Raw genomic sequence first — 21,542 nt, forward strand, 5'->3', positions numbered from 1 at the left:
TCGGCCGTCTTTGCTGATCAATTTCATCGGCATGCGAGGGGGGATGGCAAGAGCATGCGCGTATCAAGGGGTGGTTCTATCTGACTCGTGCTCTCTCGCTCTATCTCTATGCTGACTACCTCTCGCCACTCCACCACTATCGCTACGCTCTCTTCAGCTAACAAACCAAAAGCAGGGTGGTGAAAACGCTTGCGCGTTATAATTCATCTAATTCCCTCCCCGAACACAATTACGGCACATAAGCTCGTGTTTGTGCCTGGGGGGGTTGGATCTAGTTAGCAGCTTCTGTTTTCTTTATTTATATTCCATCTCTTTCTTCCTCCTTTCATCATTTTTCTATGCGAATAAGTAAGGCACACGGGAGAAATGTAGCGCTTCTGACGAAAATATCAATAACCATGTCTACCAGTTTTTAGCTTCTATTCAGCATAATATTCAACCACATGCACAGTCCATCCCCTCCAAGGGTGACAGCATATGGATCGCATCAAAAAATGTAACACGTGCGGCTCAAAACACGGTTATAGCAATAGCAACGCAGAAACCGGCTACTTCGATGCACATTTGGACACAGAAGCCACCACCATTTGAGAGAAGTATTTCGTCGCCTTTTGGGATGCATTAAATGATGGATAAACACAACATATGCGGTGCAGTGCGGCGCTGTTGAAAGACAAAGTGCGACAAGCGGCGTTATTGCGCGCGTTCGCTACACACGTGCAACGTAGAATGCAACTTGACTGGCATGATGTCATTTCGGTATTTTCTTGGGTGAATTGTTCTGTTAGATATCGAATCAACAGATGGCTTCCCATTTTTGGGAAATTAAAATAGAAAACTCAGTTAGACTCTCCGTTACCAATATAGAAAAAAGCCGCGAATAAAATCATGAACATACTGTTGGGTAAGCAGATGGGGGCGCTTCTGCAATCATTTATATTTTATATGGCCGACCTAACCAAACGTGAAGTAAAATTCTGTAAGATAGCAATGCTCTACACGATACTGTACAAACTTTCTCAAAAATTAAATGGAAAAATTGTGAGAAATGTGCAAGTTTTGGCGCACAAGAACCGAGAAATTGCACGAAAAATTGATAATTGGTTAACATCAACCTCGAAAAGATTAAAACGCCGAATGGAAAAAGAAGATAACACACTGTTAAGAGATCATGTACAGCCTCCATCTGCACAGCAGCGCAGTAGGAAGAAGGACAAAATCGGAGAGAGAAAGAGTTCCATTTTTCCGATGATGGCTGAAGAGGATATCGGAGGATTTTGGAGGGGGTAAGAGAAAACCAGTCATGAAAAACCGCTTTGCAATTTCATTTCAATTACCAATTCGCAAACCCGAACCTCGCTGGTACATATTAGCCGATTTAACCAACCCGTATGTATACTCTCTCTGTATCCAACGTACACCACCACCAGCAGCGCAACAAGAAAAAGAAACCGGTCGCGAAAAGTAAATGAAAAGAGACGCGCGCGAAAATTTCGTCTGATCGAAAAAATGCCGCGAAATCGTCTTTGCTCGCGAGCGTTGAACGAAGACGAAACATGAAGATGGGAAATGGGCCCGAGGGAGAGACGAGAAGAAGTGGAGCATCACCAATAATCACAAGAGGAAGGCAGGGAATGGGGAGGAAAAAAGAGGGTGGGTATAGATTTTTTAATTTCCTGCCCACACACTGCCACAGACCGACCACCTACCTTCCCCACACGCTCTACAGTCATTCTTCAACAAAAGATCTCCCCGCAAAGCTGACGACGAACCCCACCCAACCACCCTCTATTCGAAGCAGCTCTCCCCACGGGGGGTGGAGTTCTCTCGTTTCATTTCGTTTTTCAAACTCTATCTCTCTCTTTCTCGCTTGTATATTCTTTTTCTCTCTACTACTCACACACGCACAGATACACACAGCGGGAGATAAATGTTAAAATAAAAGGGTACGGAGTTCCGGGGGATGATGACATAGACGCGCTCTCCCCACCCTTCGCTCCCTTTACATTCCACACCCTACCGACAAGCAATTCATCACAGCGGGGTGGCTTGGAAATAAAATACGGAAAGGCCCCACCCACCCGCCTGGTTGGGTTTGGTGGGGTGCGCCTCACACCCCTATGCACCGTAAATGCTTGTTGGATACAAAAAGCTAGAGAGGGAGAGAGAGAGAGAGAACGAGAGACATCTTTGTCATCCCTCGTGATGCACGAAGGGTGATGGTTGTTTAAGAACTTAAACGAAACCGAAGGGACAACAGAAGAATGACGCTCCTCCCCTTACCGATGATGGGGTTCTCCCCCTGTCCACCAAAAAAATACCATTACAACGATTTTATTTCGTTTGCTGTACACACTGCGGCTTTTCTGTTTCCGCCTGTTTCTCCCCTGATTCTCACACGACGGCCCTTTTTTTCGGTACACACTTTACGCTCCAAAGGATCCACATGCCCTCCATCCCCCTGCTAACCCCCTCCCTCCATTCCCCGCGTAACACCTAGTCACTTTTTATCCTGTCTCCTCACTTCTCCACACACCACTTCGCTCACTGTCTGAAAAACATGTTCCAGCATCAATTTCACTGCTTCCACAACACCCTGTTCTCCCCATCATCACCCTCCCTGTTTCCTTCCTTCCTTCTCTTTCACTCTTCGAACGAAGCGAACAGTCACATACATTTTATGGACGCTTTTCGCTTGCGAGGACTTATTGTTCTCGCTAAACTTTATTGTTCCATTGTTTTTAGTCCATCACAATCACCCCCTTGTAGGCACGTGCACCTCCCTTTCCGCTTTTGTCCAGCCCGGTAACTCCCCTTTTTCTACACGCATACATACATACAGATTGCTATGTTATTAGTGCGATTGTTTATATTTTTGCACTGAAGCGTATCACATAAAACTGCCAAGCTGGAAATCAATAATGATTTCACATTATATTTATGCTAATTTTCTGCGCAGCTTTCCGAATTACTTCCGTTGGGCAAAATGAAGCATCTAAAATTAAAAAGGACGCTCGTTTAATTCACATTACAATGTCACCTATAAAGAAGCCAGCGTGAGAAGTATGGTAAGCTGATAAAGCACCAGAAAAATCGACAAGACGTTGCATATGCAAAGGGAAATCATTAGAAAAGATCGTTTTAATGCAACAAATTTTGTAATATAAGATAGGTAAAGAATAAAACAAGGAAAAAGATCAAAAAAGAACGATACATCATTAATCTTATGGCGGCATAAACCGCGGGAAAGATATTAAAAACGCGGGAAAATACCCACAACGTACGTATGCGAAAAAATTATCCATTCCCAAATTCAGCACGCACACACATACAGACGCACAGGGGTATGTGTGTACACCCCATTTTTTAGTGATGGAGACGCCCGTTACTGCACAGTTGCAAAGAAAATATATATCACATTATATTTTTATTAATTATTAGGAAGTACGGACACTTCACCGTATTATTGTAAAGAAAACATTTTTTCATTCTTAAACAACAACAAAAATGAGACCTCTAACACCTATTTTGAACATTCCTCTGATTTACCAAATCCATCATCCCAGAGCTTCACGTTCGGTCTTTTGCAAAATAGACGAAAAAATAACTAAATAAGCACATACTTTTGCTTATTCCTTGTTTTGGGGAGTAAAACAAAACAAACTTTAAGACATCGATGCAGACACACACAATATTGGGGGAGTCGTCTTCGAATCTTTACCAACGCCCAAACAAACCCCGGCAACATAAAGCCGGGGAGCTCTACCTACTCCCTTTACCCTTCCCCTGTTCCCATCTGCTCCCTCGATACAAAACAATTGAAAACAATTCCATTGAACCTACCACCGCACCCTATATCTAATGTGCCTTCAAAACACAATACGCGGAGCCGTGTTCTTTATGCTTTCGCGCGCTCTCTAAGGACAAAGTATGCTGTGTTTTGTTCTGTTTTATGTTGGGCTGGGGAAGAACACATTACTACTCCTCTTGCAACAGCTACACATCATCCAAGCAACATTTCTTCCCATCAAATAGAGGCCTCCTTTGTCGAAATCCATCTTGTTACTTTGTGTTTCTCTTTATGCTGGGCCGCTAGGTTCTCCCTTCGTCCAAGGCATGCGCACCCACCCAACAACAACAGACAACATTGAAATAAATACATTCTATGGTAAAACCAGGGCGTTCGTGTGATGTGGTTCTCTTATGAGGGCCTTCAAATCTTTGCGCAAGGTTTGCATTTTACATAAACAAATGCTTTCATTTTCATTTCCTGCGTCAAGAAGAAGGAAGCTTAATCCCAACAATAATTAAAGGTGCATTTTGAGAAGTTTTCCTGATGTATGAAAGTATACATACATTAAGTGTTATTTGTGGGTGTTTTTTTTTGTTACACAAATAAGAAAATATTTAAACAACTTTTTAAAATATCTCCCTAGAAATATTGTGTTTCATTGATAACATAAAGTGTTTAATTTATTATTTAATACCTCGTGTGATAAAAAAAAACCCAAACGAAAATTTTCATCATTTTAAACCTTAATATCAAGAAGAACAATGACTAATAACACGGACATCATTAAATATGGCAATATGAAAGTACCATCTGTTTCATTCAATGTCAAGTGTGTATATCTATTATTTCAACGATCGAAAATATTCATATGCAATTGATTGAAATGTAAATAACTAATTAACACTTGTTGCACACAAATTAAATGTTTTAAAGTTAATTCGTACCAATTACAACCAAATAATTCCTAATAATCTCGTTGAAAATCTCAGTAAAAATATATTAAGCAATTAGAACTTATGAAAGCTGTGAAATAATTAAACAAAATCATACACATTGTGAAAGAGCAAAAATTTTATGACGACCCGAATCATGCGGGCCAATTGTAAAGTTCATTGACACTCAGAGGGACGGTATGTTAATGACAGAAATAAACAAATCATCTCCAGCCCAATGGCCAGCGCAAAGACGCTTTTTAAATAATGCTCATCTTCGTTTAGGACAGCAATAATAAATATTAACAACAGCTTAGGCACGCTTACGCACAAAAACACACACATGGAAATTTAACAACAAATGGAAACAATTCGTACACTCTTCCCAAGTAACGATAAATAATGCCAAACAACGTAGAAATAAACACGTTAAAATGCAACTAAAGAATTGCATTGCACAAAAAAAGATAACCTCCCAATATAAGAGAAGAAAAAATAATCTAAAATCTTCCCCTGTCCATGTTGCATGTCCACGCTTCAAAGATGTTGGTGGTAGAGAGACGCGCGCGTAGAGAAACCGCAGCGGCAGCCATTTCGCTCGCGTCCGCGATATGATCCGGCCGCAACCACCACCATCTCACCATCAGCGCCTACTCATTCTACACACGGTTTTGGTATGAGTGTGTGTGTGTGTGCGTGCGGAGTGCGTGACGGAGCAATAAAACATGTTTGGGATGGTGGTGGTGGTGGTAGCGCACTGCATGTTTCCTACACGACGAACGCACGCCCCAAACCACCACTGTGTGTCTTTCTCTTTCCAAAATCCGCTGGGGGAGTGTGGTGCTCGCGTCGCGCTTCACCGCGTTAATCATTGAAGGGTGCTGCCAATGGTGGTAGTGGTGTGGTGGTAAGCGCGGGACGCGACGAAGCGTTTAGTGTATGCGTGCGGTGTAACGTGTGGGGAGAAACGAAACGACGCGTTTCAGCGCATACATGCGACCGATTGGCTGCGTACGTTTAGGCTGCCGCCATGGTTGCGTACTTGTTTTTAAATAATATCCAACAGTTGCAATAGCAATATTCTTTGGTTTGCAGCTAAACTAAAACAATAGAAATGGATAAGAAAATGAATGTAATTTAATGAATTGATAATCAATCAATCACTCATCAAATAAATCATTTTAACCAATCAACTAAAATTCTAAACAAAATCGTCATTCCAAACAAAACCGTTTCAAGAAACGGCACTTTCACTCACCGGGTGTGTTATTGTTTATGAAATCACGCTTCACTCTCACTTCTACTGAACAACGTTCTCTTCTTCTTCTTTGCGCCCCTTCTGGTAATGGCTATGATTCTTAAGGAAGGATGCGAGCAACAGCCACCCTACCACCCTTCTTCAGGGTAGGAAGAGGAGGGTGTCGTGTGATGGGGGATGCAACGATTACTTTCTTCGAGCTAAGCTCCAAACACTCCACATACACTCTCACTTCCACTTCCACAAATGGTGCACCGGTGCACACATTCAATAAATACAGCCACACACACACAATCGCGAGCGCGCGCGCTTTTTTCTCACGGCGATTCGCAACGAGCAAAAAGGTTGAAAAAATGTGACCGAAACCAAAAAAAACGGATGCAACACACCGATGCACTTTTAGTTTGCTTCTTGCCGAGAGCAAACTTCTTCGCGTTTTCCCACTTTAACGCGGGACACTAGAAACGTACCACGTATACACGCGCGCGAGCGGGAAAACAAGAAAATACACGCACCACAAATTTTCGCTGCGCTTTTAATTCACTGCACATACGCGCGGTTTTTGCCTGCATTTACTTATTATTCACACTTTCACTGGTTAATTTTTGAATTTATTGGGAGAGTAGTCGCGCACGAGGAAGGGATTTTTATATAAAAAAACTGCACTTGTGCACCACTTCTGAATCGCGGCTACAGATTTATTTAAAAACGCTGCTTCTCTTCTGCGGCACACATTTCTGTAAAATAAATTGGAATGAAAATCGTACATTAGTTACAATTAATACTGAGCAACAAAAAAAAATTATGCATTTTTGCTACTTGTTTCGATTGAACGCAGATAATGATGCGGGTGTGCAGCACGGTGCATTAGAGTAACAAACACCCCCAACCCCTCTGTTGAATGCACCATTTACCCACACCACCAATAGAAGACAAATCATTCACAGCGCGTGAAAGAGAGACAGAGAGATGGCATTAGAGGGAAAAAAAAGAATGCGTTCTATACGCAACCATGCTCTTCCCTCTCACATCTATTTCGTATTGTCTAAACCGCTCAGAATCGAAATAAGCGATGGAAGTAAGCTGGTTTGGTGGTGCTGCATATAATGTTTATGTGTCTGTTTCTATGGGGGCGCCCTTTCCAAACCCTTGTCTTCTTTTAATGCTTCTTCCTTTTTCCTCACGTTTCAAAACGATTCCAATAATCATGTTGGTTTGGTGACGACGATTAGCCCGACCAGCGTATTGCGTGCGCGCCCGTGTATATGTATGCGCCTCTTTCGGTTCATGGTAGTGGTGTGGTGACGGGTAGTGACGCGCACGCTCTTCCCTTCCTTTTCACTCCGCGCCCGTACCCGTTAAGGGATGAAAAATACGAACACTCAGTGCCGGAGCCCCACCCCAACCGGACTGCACTTGTATAGACCAGCATTCAACACACGCACACGAACACGCTCCCTTCGTTTTCCTCACCGTAATGGCTTCCTATCGCAGGGATAAACTTTATTCGAGCAAGAAAAAAAATCCCAAATGCAGGTTTTAGGAAACATTCTACAGTTTACAAAAAAAGGTAATGGGAAACAAAACTATCCACACATAATAAAGTTTACGTAAAATTGTATCCCGATTCTTTGCATCCATATGTTACCCACATATTTGGGTGTAATGCACCATTGACGAACTGTTCCTGCTGGTAGGTAAAAGATAGAGAACTCCCCATTTAAAAATCACCCGAATCATAATACCCGATTATAACAGAAAATATGAAATATGTGCACATGACAGTTCTTCATCCGCCATTTTTAATTACCCCCTACTTAGGGTAGTTTAAATAAAACGAAACACAATCGCCCAAAATTGCATATTTGGCTTTGAGGGGATTGTCATTAAAATAAAATTAGATTCGTAATCGACACTAACAAACCCACATATACACACACCCACAAAACTCATTATGCACGTAAACGTAAAAAGAACTTTTGATGTAAGTTACATTATGGTCCCAAAACGGGTCAAAGCAATGTAGTGCATGCATTTTATAAATATATTAATTTTTATAGTACATTTTTTAACGAACATGTCCCTTGTTTGCCCTCTCTAAATCCTGCACCAAGGTATAGTATGAGAGTAAATGAGACCGAGACACGTTTCAGTCCCTTCCCGCGGAGGGGGTAGCATTCGCCTGCCTATGTGTTGGAGGTGTGGTGTAAAATATAAATTCTAAATCTATTTTTAAACACTCTTCCTCCGCTCGGATCCACAGCATAAAGGAGTTGTTTTTATGAGAGCGCGCAAGAGAGGGAGACGGAGAGAGGAATTTAATTTAAAAAAAAGTTCATCAGAAAAATAATTAAATGACAGATAAAAATCGATATTGAATGATTTGGAAAATGTGCATTCAATGTGGAAAAATAACATTCAAAAACGCTTTCACTTTTACAAGAATAAGAAAGGAAAAACAATATAATCTAGCAGTCCGCCCCTTATAGCAATGGTATTCTATGCAACGGCTCGATGAAACCATTGAAGAATACAATCCAAGGAAGCGACGGGAGCTTTGTTTTGGGTGAAAAACGCACTTTTCATCGAGGATTAGATGACAGAATGATGTGAAGAAGTGTACGATACTAATTCACTAGAACTGCAACACAAACACGCGCGCACTTTCGCTTCAAAAAGGTGGATGATGATGACGATGGGAAGATATGCGCAGGGGGTGTTTGGACACAACGCAATTACCTCACACCCCCTAAAAATGCATCAAGTTACGAATTTTGTCGCAAAGGTAGACAACATCGGCAAGTCTTAATCGAAGCAACAAACCAACCCAAAAAAAAGGACCAGAAAGGCAACAACAACAAAACACGGATGGATGGTGCTCTGCTGCTGGTGGGTTTAAACTGTGTAACATGTTACCAAAAAAAATAGAAACACACGTACACACACACCCAGACTTTTACCATTCCTTTCCTCAAATACGGGGTACACAAACGAAAGTCAACTCCGTGCCACCTCTATACCCTTATCAACCCACTGCATGGTAGAGTGGTGCACTGCTGCTGCTTAAAGGGCGCAGGTAGTGAAGGAAAAAATAAACACACGAACAAAACCCAGGCACAAATGGCGTCGCGCACTTCTCCCTTATGCCGCGCACACAGCACACAACTGTACAAACGGCAGAACGGCAGAAAGCAAGCGAAAGGAGCGCTCGCCTCTGATCTTTAAACACACCACCGCGCCCGCGCTACGGGCAGGGAAAGTGTGCGGGTCCCCGGGGTCATCGTCATGTGCGCGACGCCCTCCTCTATAGGTAAAAGTAGCAGAAAGCAGCAGTAGCAGGCACAAGCTCTAGCCCAAAAGATATTGTACACTAGGCACCAGCAACAATACGAACAGCAATAGCAACAACAGCACCAATATCTGAACTCACAGAACACGAAAATCCTAGACGGCGGTGCGCGGCAGAGTGTGGTGAGAAACTGCTCTCTAAACCCGCGCCGCGATCGCTTCGAACCTGAGAGCGGCGACAACGCCACCGACGACGACAGCGCGACGACGGCGAGAGGGTTCGGAGAACGAACCGAGCATGAGCGCGAGAGAAAGAGAGAGAGCACGCGCATCGGGGGAATCGTTGCACAGTGTGACAAATAGTAGAGGGAGTGGAAATAATCGAAATTGCCTTATTTCTTCTGCCAGCTGATTCTATTCGATGGTTGATTCTTATATCTGCTATTCGAAAAGTGCCTTAATCGAAGCATTGTGCACATCGTAAAGTGTTGTTCATTTAGAATTCGGTCACACATCACAAGCTGTAAAAGGATCATAATTTAACATAGAAGTATAATTTTCACATAAAATGAAAGGTTTTATAATTGTTATTTTACTAAAACAAGCAAAAATTTATAGTTTTGATGAACGGATCACGGACTTTTCTTTTGATGCTTCCCATGAGCTTTCGCACAACCGATTTGGCAATTTCAGCAGCTATTTTTTTCCACTAATATGCCAATTGTTAGGCTGTTTTGGTGGTTTTACCTGTCTTTTTCAATTTTCTTTTCATTATCGCCCAATATTGTTCTTTCGGCCGGAATTCTGGACAGTTCGGTGGGTTCAAATGCTTGCCGATGACGTCCATGTTGTTATTGGTGTACCATTGTACTACATCCCGACTGTAGTGACAGCTTGCCAAATCTGGCCAGAGCTTCATTGGGCCTTTGTGAGCCTTGATGAAAAGCAAAACACACTGTTCCAGACACTGCTCTTTGTAAACTGTCGAGTTCATAGATTTATTAGTTATAAAAACCCGTGTCTTGAGGCCACAGCTGCAGATAGCTTGCCATACCATCAATTTCCGGGCAAAGTTGTCGGCAAAAACGGACTTATATTTATCGGGGACATCACCGACGATTTTGTTGAACCTTTCTAGTAGTACTTTGACACTCCCGAAACTGTTCTAATACACATCCAACTGTAGAAGCGGCGATTTTCAGGAATTTGGCAATTTTTCTCCTGGACCAAGTTGGATTTTCTAAGTTGGGTGTGCACAATTAATTTACGACGTATCAGTTCCATGGTTAACCACAATCGGCCCTACTGCTTACGCTTCCTGTAATTGACTTAAATAGACATAATGTTAGACATAATAATTTTACCATGTAGCCAAAAAGCCAGTCCTTAAAATATGGTGTAACGGACCGGATTAGATTTGTCATAGGTATTTGTCGTGTAAGATATTGGTACCGTTAGAACTCATACACTCACACGTTAGAGTACACACTCACAAATTGGAGTCAAGATGATTAAATAAAGCTATTAGACGATTCTAGAATGAGACGATAGAGTGACTACAAACATCCTGAACTTTTTCACATCTCTTACATAAAAAATAAGAACAATTAGATAATCGAATAAAAAAAACTAATTCTTTCGTAACCATATTTCATTCCAAACAATTCCCATGGTGCAAAGTGACGCTCTGACATCACAGCTTCTTTGCCTGTCTTTTCTCGCTCGTTCCTACACGCTAGCGAGGCAGGAGGCATGTTTTCTTTACAATTCTCCGATCCATCCCTTCCTATCGCTCTCACACACCACCATCATTCACCAACAGGATGGGCCCGGGTTCCGTTCTACCGAAGAGGAATGCGCGCACGCTCTGCTCTGCTCTCGCACTTCAGTGGAAGAAGAGCGGTGTGCGTATGCGCGCGCGCGCGCGGTCCCCTCACTTTCTTGCTCTCTTTCACTCCTGCGCTGTGGCGCTTCAGAACCCGCCAAAGGGAGAGACAGCGACAAGGGTGTGCGTCGTTCAGCAGCGCCAACCATTCCAAGATTCGTGGTCCGCAACCGGTTCCGCGGTGCGCGCGCGCACGCTCTTCCTTTCCACACGGTCTCTCTTTCTTGCTCTCTCTTTTGCATACATTTTTCTCTGCTCATTCGACCGCGTTCAACCGTGTCGATTTTTTCCGTTCTTTTTTCCTGCTTCCCTCGTTTTTTAGTGTCATTTATGCACACTTTCAGGTTTTAACAACCCCTCGAGACGAGAATAAAATAAAAATTCCCCACATGCGAAACACCACCGTACCGTGGTGCAATAAAGCATAAGCGCGCAACATTGTTTCACCCCTTTTCCAGGGTACAAAAAAAATGCAGTTGCACTTGCATACCCAACGGGACGAACTTCCGACTGGCGTGGGTTGAAAATCCTGCTCTCAAACGAAAAAAAGAAAAAAAAAGAGAAAAATTCTTTTTCTCTCTCATCCCATCGAAACGAAAATTAACTAATTTAAATAGTTAACACTTAGTTCCCCACAGTACGCATACATTTCGGCTAAAGTACATTCGTCCGGTAAATGAAAACTGCAAATGATGTTGGGTCCACCTCTACTCTTGGCGGCAGTGGTGGACCCAACGCACATCGGTTGTTCAGCAAAAATAAAAGCGAGCTGATGAGTCGCCATGTCGCAGCAAACCGACCTACCACCACACATTCATGCTTGTTCAAACATGCACACTCCCATACGCACGCACACATATTCGCCTGCTCGCGTCCCCAGCGCGACAGTTCAAATCATTACTTCTTGTTTTCCCTTCCTTTCTGTTGTGTCTACCCCTTATACCAGCAGGGGTAGTGTGTCTTTTTACAACGCGGCGACGCGCCTGCTGCGATTAACCCTCTCGCTCGATGGTGCGGTTTTCGGGCGATGGTTGATTTTCATTACATTCGCGCTCTCTCGCTTCCTCTGACATGTGTGTTTGTGTGTGATGCGTCGTCGTCGAGACGCCCGCATAGAAGAAATAAAGGCAAAGAGAGAACCGGATTTCTCGACCCCAGGAACAGTATCCTAGGAAAGAGCCCCGGCAATGTAAACACACAGCTACACACATTTTCACCACCGCCAAATTAAACGACAAAGAGAGAAATATAATAGACGAGCTATTAGAGCGAGACAACATTCACTCACACACATTCTCGGAAAGCGTGCGCATACCTTACAACCACCCCAAAACGACCAACCTTCTCAACCAGATTCACATTGAGGAAGAGAAAAATGTCCTTGGGCTCAGGAAGAAGGCCAGCCAGCCAGCCAGCCACAGAGAGAGAGAGCGCGAGCGGCAATCAAAGCAATAAAATTGCAACCACCCGGTGCCAAAAAGGTGCACACGCACACGCACCTGTGCCCAAATGGGGTTGGGGGCAGATGGGCACGCACGCACAAAGAATCACCACTAATCGATGAAACACCACCACTCCATCTAAGCGCTGGCTCCTCGTACCAAACGGAATTCTATTCTTGCATAGCACCCAATGAATAAATTGAACCAATGAATCAACTACACACAAATCTGCTACCTGTCGTCCGGTGGTGGTCTTTTTGCAGCTCAGCATGTGTCACAGAAATAAACAAAAACGGTGATGGAGATCAGGTGTTCAAGACCAATTTCACTGTCACAAGTTGGAGGAATGTTTGAGCCAATGGTTGCTAGACGAAGAATTTTCATGTGATGTATTCCACATGACATCCTTTCTGACCTTGATCTTTAACCTCACAACTAGGCTTATATGGAGAATTAGTAAATCCTATCGAACTAATCGAATTCCTAAAATAAATTATAGGAATAAAAATTCATTCGGGATGCAAGAGGCAGAATGAATTCTATTAGCGTTCTTAGGGAAGAAATTTAATGCACTTTTGTGGACAATTCATATCCGCATAAGAATCCTTCATACAAGTTCATAATTTTTCCGGAAACCGAATAGTACAGACAGCTCCCTCCTGACGGATGAACTTTCTTTATTGTACGTTTTATTCGATCTTACCCTATCTTAGCCATGGTCCAGACAAGTGTTGAATCCAGAGCATTTTTTTTTATAACATTTTATTTAAAAAGAAAAAAGAAACGAATATTTAAATACTAACTAACAATTGAAAACAAGGAGAAAACAAGAAACTAGGTTACAATGAACATTTAAGGACTTCTGTATCAATCACAGCATTGTTGTTTCCAAGAATGTGTTAGCAAACAAACGTAGGATTAGGATCCGCTTATTTTTGCTAATATTCATCAGTACCGGTAAGCGGAGGGATTGGAAAGAAGGGTTCAGGGAGGGGTCGATGTTGTGGATGGCTTGGAGCAGAAGAGCATTCGTTGGTGTACCATAGGACTTTTGAAGCAAGAAGCCTGGCAGTTGTAGGATCTTTACTAGAACAAATATTAACAGTCTACAGTTTGAAAGTCAAGTTTTAGGCGGTACAAACTATTCGATTCACTACCTCTGGCATGACATATACTCATCTGTTTAACAAACTCAACATAGCATAATGGATCACCAATTCGTCTATTTTTTTAGCTGCGTTATAAAGTTCGATAAAAAAGACGCACAACGGAAAGTATAAATACACGGAAGTAAATGGAATAATGAAGTTAAATAATAGCCAATGTCGCTAGACGAATCTTAAGAAACCAATTTAGTATTTCGCAAATGACACTATAACGATCAGACTCAGGATTAGAAAGTATGAGTATGAGTATGCAAAAGGGGCTATCCGATGGGGTACTTGCTAGCTGTGCCAACAGGAATGGTCCATAGTCCCATCTGGACCGATCCGATACACATCGATAAACAGAACTGCCTATAAAACCAGGAACCAGAAACCAGGAAAGAGAACCAGAAATGACAGGAATATGGGGTTCTTGAGCCACCAGGGGGTGCCACAAAAGAAGAAGTATTATTTCAATTAACTTACTAATATTGAACTTTAGTTCCTGTGCCTTTTTTTTCCTGTGCAAATAGTCAGTCCTTGCTAAAGGGATTTGGTTTCAGATGGGATTTTCTTCGGTCCAGACACTACCAATACAGCACAGGACCGCGCCAAGTTCCTGTACGTCATGGTTTTTATAATTATGATAGAAATTCCGTATTTCCCATACGCTCTGACGAAATTTGGCCTTTAAAAACCGGGGTGCATTTTACACAAGGATTTCACTATTTTTCAACATCTTCTCAGCATGTGAATGATGAAACTTGTAGCATTTTTGTTGATTTCAAAAAATAATACATGAAACTAATGATGTTCAATTTCTATAATTATATTCTAATTATTCCTACAAATGAGAGTTGTTGTTGTCAAATATTAGAGAGGCTTTGGAGAATGCATCTTACGCTCGGAAGCATTTTATACAATATGTGATATAATACATTTTAAAAATTTTTTCAGCATTCCAACCAAGTTGTGTCATTAACGATACCCGCTATGAACCAGTTTTTGGGTGCAGTTTGTTCTTGTTTGTAAATGCTCAAATAAGTTGCACTTTACAATATTTTGCATTCTATGAACTGGTTAACCTTTTTTTTTAATTTATATTTTGTAATACAAGTTACCGATAGCAAAATTCATCTCATAGTCAGTTCCGAGAAAATGAGTTGGGATGGTTTGGTCATGGATAACTTCAAGATTGGACGTATTGTTGATCCTTGCATTGCTAAGTACACTGCATTTCCATAGTAGATAGTTTTTAGTGAAGAATTTTCACACAACCAGACGTTAAAATACTGTAACAAGAGTCGTATTTCATGTACGTATCTCTTGTATGTGCGAATTCACCGGTAGCTGATCTAGTAGACAACGCTTAACATGAAGAAACGTCTGATGAGACCAAGCAAGCATGCATTTACTTTACAATCTGCCGCCTTTTAGGAAAATCGAGAATACGTCCATCACATTAGCGATGCAATAGCTGTGCACAGAATCCCCAATCACACACATACACTTTCACCAATACACACGTGAATGCATCAGGAGTCACACAACCATAAGGGGATGGAAGGAGAGGTTGGATTTTTCACAGGGGTCCATACATCATCACTGCCCGCCCAATTGCTCACTGCTGAAAACCCTCGCGGAAACACGCGACACATACGCACGACGTGGTGTGCTCGCGGCAGCGAAGATGACAGCGGGTGCCCACCCCACCAGCGCGAGGGTGCCTTGTGTTATTTAACGCCAGAGAGAAACAGAGAGCAAGATATTGAGCGAGGCATATGCAGAACGAATGGGAAGACGCAGGCGCGTTCTTGGCATGCGGGCAAACTAGTTGCAAAGGGTAGAAGTCTCCCTCTTAACAGGGGGTAAGTAAGATAAAGCGATGCGAAATGTCGCCATTATAGGATGGCCGGATCATTCCTGACACATTGCCCAACTGCTCGGACGCCAAAAAGGGTCAAAAGGGAACCATTATTATTCGTCCCGATATAATTTTTTATGAAAATTTAATCTCACACAATTTCCTGCTAAGGTCTCTTTGTGTCTCTCAACGGTAAAGGTACGCACAGCTCTTTGCACTCCACACGTTCATCATGCCTGGTCCGCAAGACTGCGCATGTTCCGAATTATGCCAACCCCCCTTGAAACCAAAGAAAATAAGACATGCATACAAGGAAGGTGGGAGAACGCACGCGCCCCCCAAGTGTGTCTGTGAAAAACCGGAGCAAGGGAGCGAAAAACTGTGAAGCAAAAATAAAATTTAACACACTTTTTCTACGGTAGTGGGACACTGTGCTTGGGTAGCAGTATCTCCACACTAGAATCTAGTAACCACAGACAGGTGGGGGGGGACAACAATCCAATAGCGAACCTTCTTTTTTTTGTTTCTTTTCCAGGTTTCTAACACTCTGGTGCGAATTTTGTACGCCGGGTGATAATTATTTTACCGAACATCGAACAAGACGCCGTCCTCCTTCTCTCGTATCTCGTGGACAAGCTTTCACGACGAAACCCTGTACAATAAGGACATGTGAATAATCTGAAGCATATGCGATTCGAAACCTGAAGAGACAGAAAAATCGCGCCTTTTTTCTTCCCCATGCCTTTGTTGCTTAGGTACAAGCGCCACACAAAACGTTGAGCAACACACACCGCGTTATAACAAAGGTCAAGGAAGTTACACGACTGTTAACCAACATCCTAATGCATTTTACACGCACGCATACACCGTCACACACAAAAAATCATATTAGGCGAGTTTGCTTCTCTCAAAAACAGTGCCTCGTAGCTTGACAGCAACTAATTTGTTTACGCGCCCGTATGACGACAGCCAGACGTTGATAAGATAAATAAAACACACCCACCATTGAGGTGGAACATAATAACGCATAACTGCCACACACAATAGAAACAATCAAAAGAAAAAAAAGCATCGTTCTCAGTAGGGTGAAGAAGGCGCGCAATTAACAAAACAATAATATACCGGCACACAGGAGGGAAATAATAAGGAAACAACGTAATATTCCCGCTTCTTGCACAATTTACACACTGCTAATAAAATTGTCGATGACAACTAGAAAAGGATTTATGAGACTAGACAAAACACAATCACTGTCAGATGGAGAAGCAAAACGGGCTACTAGACAAGCCGGCAGATAATTTGCACATAATTGCTTCACGTGGTTCACTTTCCTTCTTGTTGCTGGCCCTAACAAACCCCTTTAAAAAGCTACTGATACCCGTATCTCCAAAGTAAGTAACCGTAACGCAAAACGCACCACTTTCACACCACAGTTTTGCTTTTCCTCCTCACTTTTCCAAGATTATTTTCACCTGCACCAAGCTTTGGGGAACCGGCACCGAAAACCACCTTTCAAATATACGGTCCTACATTATGCTCTCGGTGCTGCACTTTCTGCCTGTGCCCTTCGCGAGGGGTGTGAGCGTGTGCAGCAAATGCCGAGATGTACCTCTTTGTGTCTCACCGTCCGCGGAAAGTGAATTTGTACCTCGCGCTCGTTTAAAAGGTTAACATACTTTTCAAAACCCGCAACACACCCGTAAAGCACACCAGCAGGGCAGCAGGCTGGCTGCTGTGTATTTTAGGGCTGGGTTCAGTAGGATGATTATTTTTCCTTCTTTTTTCCTTTCAAGCACCGCGCTACTAGCCGGAACCGACCCGCGCTGACCGACACCGACTACTAGATTGGTGTGCGAGGTGATGTACAGCACCAAAAGGAGCCGCCGCCAGGACCAGTCCGGAAAACAGAAGGGAAAAAAACATATTGGAAGTATTCAGCAAAAAAGGTTCCCCCCCTGCCCCACACGCATAACAACACTAACGAGAAAGAGATCCTTTTTTCCTGCTGGGCCGTTGCCGCTTCGATAGAGGAAGAGTCGGCTCCTCGGCGATTATCACACGCGGGTTTCCCCGGGCGAGACGAAGAAAAGTGTCATGGCGACCTTTTCGCTTTACTGCAAGCCCCGATCAAGCCAAGCATGACACACACACACACTGGCGCACGCACGTAACATTCAATGCGCCAGGGTTCTATCTCTTTCTACCGGGCGTCAACCGAGTGACGGAAGAGAAGCGGAGCTGCTACTGCTGCTGCTCACACACAACCTCACACACAGGCAAGTGCTGAGAACTGCTGAATTGAACTGGTGCTGGGACGCGGAATGGCGGCGATGACGATGACGAAAAAGATTTTGGATTTTGCTTCCTATATTTTGGAGCTGCCCTTGTTAGTTCCAGTTTATCAAAAACACGGTTTAAAACTAGATTTTTCCCACAAAAACCTTTTTCTATACCTTTTATGTTCTTATTCACACGCGTGTTCTTAATTTCTTTTCACTGTTTTTTTTTGCATTCAGCACTTATTAGATTGTGGATTAATACCAATCCAAAACGCATGGCATACTGCGGAATAGGAAGAGAAAAAAGGACACGAGCGCATTTCATACGCTTAAAAGGCATTCCTGGGTATCAATACACAGTAACTGTGCAACTCTACTAGCCCCAGCAAAGAAAATTGATAGACAAGGGTGAGCAGGAAAGCAAAGCAAAAGAAATAAAACAGACCAAAACACTCACATTTCAATTGCACCGCTTGCTGTTGCTTGCTTCGCTTACTTTGCTGATGCTGCTGTCGGAGCCGGAGCTGCTGCTGAAGCTCTTCGCTACCCGCTTCACTGTCAAACACTGCTCATCGGCGACGCAGGGCTGAACCAAAGGGGGGTATAATGTGTGCCTCTGAACACTTTTATCGACATCACCGTCCGAAACCCGTCACGCACACTCCCATACCGCACGGAACAAGTGCGCACCATCTCTGTTCAGCGTTGTCAGCAAGCGCAAATATGGGAGAGCTCCGTTCCTCTCAATCCATGTACGCGGCAGAGTGAGTGAGAGAGAGGAAGAGTGGAATGACGCGGTAACGACACCAGTACGAACGATCGGAAAAAAACGTGACGAGAAAGAAGAAGGGAGCCGTTCGTTCACTCACACTCCCGTGCTCACGCCGTTGTGCAAAGAAGTCATCCGTCATGGTTGGACTGCTGCGTTCTGGCTGCCCTCTCTCGCTCACACCTATTTATCGGCACGACGCGGACTGGCTGCGTACGTGCAAGAAGGTGGCGTTTCATTTTCTGATGGCTGCGGTGTGCGACGTCGTTTTGTTGACTTATTTCTGTGTGCCCATGTAAACAGATGATTGTTTTCGAGGGTAATTAGAAACAAAAAATGCTTTCGCAAATATCAAAAAAGTTTCCTAGCCTCAAGTTTGGGGCGCTTCGTAGAGTAGAGTGCTCTTCCTCCGTTACTTCTCTTCTTCGATACTCTTGGTACTGTGTGCGTGTGGATAAATGATTTCGGTGCGGATAAGCCCCAACATGCGTGCGTGTGTGTGACAGAAGTGCTCCCTTCTCCCCATTCTCCGCTAGACTTTACCTATAGTATGGATAAAGAGAAGGCGAGTGGAGGAAAAGAGCGAGAGGTGAGGTATTGAATTTTTCGCGGGGAGCATGCTTCGACAAAATGTCGGCCGCTTGCGCACTGCGAACGGTGGTGGTAGTGGCAAGCAGTCAGTTGAGCAAAAAAAAACTCGTATATCATATTCAGCCGCCTAAAGAGAAATGCTTGCTGGCGCTAGACCGCTATTATTGCTCATTAATTTACCGGCCGGAACAAACACACATGCGGCGCCCAGGCCGGGTCGCCAACGGTGAAGGTTATCGCATTTTGTTGTGTTGAATTTTTAATATGCCGGTCGCCTTTGGGCGTTTGGGTTGCTTTGCGATTGTGGTAGGGAACGCAAGGCGTGCGCTTTGCAGTCGTCTTCTCGCGATGGTGAAGTAAAAAAACTCGTTGTTCCGCCTGCTCCACTCAACACTCCAGAAGCGTGTATATGTGTGCGTATTTCAACGAAGGGAAAGAAGAAGCACGAGAGGGTACGCACGCACACCGCCACACATATAGCAACGTGATCTTTTATCTCTCTCTCTTTCCTTGAAAAATACACATGCACACAAAAAAGAGTGCGTGTTGAAAAAACATCCTATGCAAGCAAAATCATTTTTTTTGTGCAAATTCCACTCTTTTTGTCGGTTTTACGCTTGTGCAGTAATGGAAAAGTGCCTCGGCAACCGGCTTTCGTTGTTGCGATGATAGTCCTTTTAATTTTACGCACCAAAAAATCATAGCAACCCATGCACGTGTATTGTTTCTCGTTTGTTCCATTCTTTTATCCTTAATAACAGTGTTCAAATGTCTATTCTCCATTCAATAAAAGCACCTTGCCATTTCCTACCTTTACCAACCGGACATCGAAGAAGATGCTACATTTTGTTACCAGTTTCTATCGCAGCCTACCTGACCTGGTGTAACGCTTGCGCAATTTAAATCCTTCGGCCACGTGCAGTTAACCGTTACATAGCAGAACACAATTAAAGAAAAACCTTGCAAAAAGGACATTGAAATGGTAAAATCACTGCTACTCGCTTTTGTTTGTTGTTTTGCTGAGGTAAGGAAAACAATTTGCCACACAAACACACATGCAAAAACGGATACAGATCATTCTCAGCAGAAGGAGAAAGTGTGTCCGTCTCCACCATCTTCACCGCCTTAATTTTCATCTCTTCGGTGCGTTTTTTATTACTATTGTCCTTTTCTTCCGTGTTATTCGGTTCCGAAAGGAAAACCTTATCCTTATGGGTAACCTTTTCACAGTGTCACACCCTCCCGAATAAGGCTACCCTCCCGACATCACACGTCTTCTTATGGACCGCGGTATCCCTAAACGGCTCAGCCTTTCTCTTTCTTCGTAACTTCCGCATGCCTTCGCGACCGCGACCTTACCCATTCTTGTGGTCCGGTGTCTGGTTTGCGTTTCGATTTTCCTTTTTTTTTTCACCAAACCGAACGGGGAAAAGGATCGTTTTCGCCTAGGAGGCGGTTAGTCGAAACCAAAAAAAAAAACAAAAAGAACAGAAAGGCTCTGAAAGAAAGATTTCTGTCTGGCGCGCCCGAGACCCGAAGACACAAGCCGGTGATGACTGATGATGGGGGATGGGTGAGAACTTAACGGTGAAAGGTTTTTCTTTCCGCTGCCCTGGTTTGTGGGACCGGAAGATATTTTCGTGGTGGGTGTAATGTACGAGCCTTTTAACCTTGTGAAGATAGTGGAGTTGATAAAGAAAAAACAGACTCAGCCACACACACACACATAACATCAGCATGAAATATGGCATCATATGTTCCGGAGATTTTCCTAATAGATTTGTTTTTATCGAAGGACTTTCTAGCGAAGGAAAAGTTCCGATTGTCCCAATAGCAGCTATGCAGACTGAGCTTTGTTCATGTTACTCATGGATGTTATTTTGAAAATTTAATATATTTTTGATTTTCTCAACCAATATTTCATTATTTGGTATCGAAAACTCATGTAATTTTACGCATTTTATCCTACAAACGGTTTAGAAACGATAAGGAAAAAATACTCTTGATAAATTATCCTTTCTTTATAGTTCCAAGATTTTCACCCCATCCTCAAAAACAATTTCCATGCGGATTACTAAATAGCAGGCGAAAAAACCCCCCAAAATGCGTGAATGTTTGGGAAATCCATCCGAGAGCTTGTGGGGTGTGAAAAAATCGATATCTTAAACGTTTTTCCCAGCTGTTGTACGGAACCGGGGATTGGTAGCTCGGATTAGAGAGAAAAGCAGTGCGAGAGCGGCAAATACCAAGCACTGGAGAGAATCGTTCGTTTTGTGCAAAGAATGCGGCAGGAGGT

The 21,542-nt window shown here is 43.2% G+C and overlaps 1 protein-coding gene across 29 annotated transcripts in view; it reads right to left on the reverse strand.

Annotated features, from left to right (window-relative positions):
• Positions 1 to 6,300, reverse strand: part of LOC128303635 (zinc finger protein 271) — a 47,397-nt gene extending 41,097 nt beyond the window's left edge. For all 29 annotated transcript variants that reach the window (XM_053040646.1, XM_053040647.1, XM_053040672.1 and 26 more), the window contains exon 1: positions 5,984 to 6,300. The gene's annotated coding sequence lies outside the window, so the exon portion shown is untranslated. The remainder of the gene's footprint in view (positions 1 to 5,983) is intronic.
• Positions 6,301 to 21,542: the final 15,242 nt, after the last annotated feature.

This window comes from Anopheles moucheti, chromosome 3 (genome assembly GCF_943734755.1).
Source record: "Anopheles moucheti chromosome 3, idAnoMoucSN_F20_07, whole genome shotgun sequence".
In the NCBI taxonomy this organism is placed as follows: Eukaryota; Metazoa; Arthropoda; class Insecta; order Diptera; family Culicidae; genus Anopheles; species Anopheles moucheti.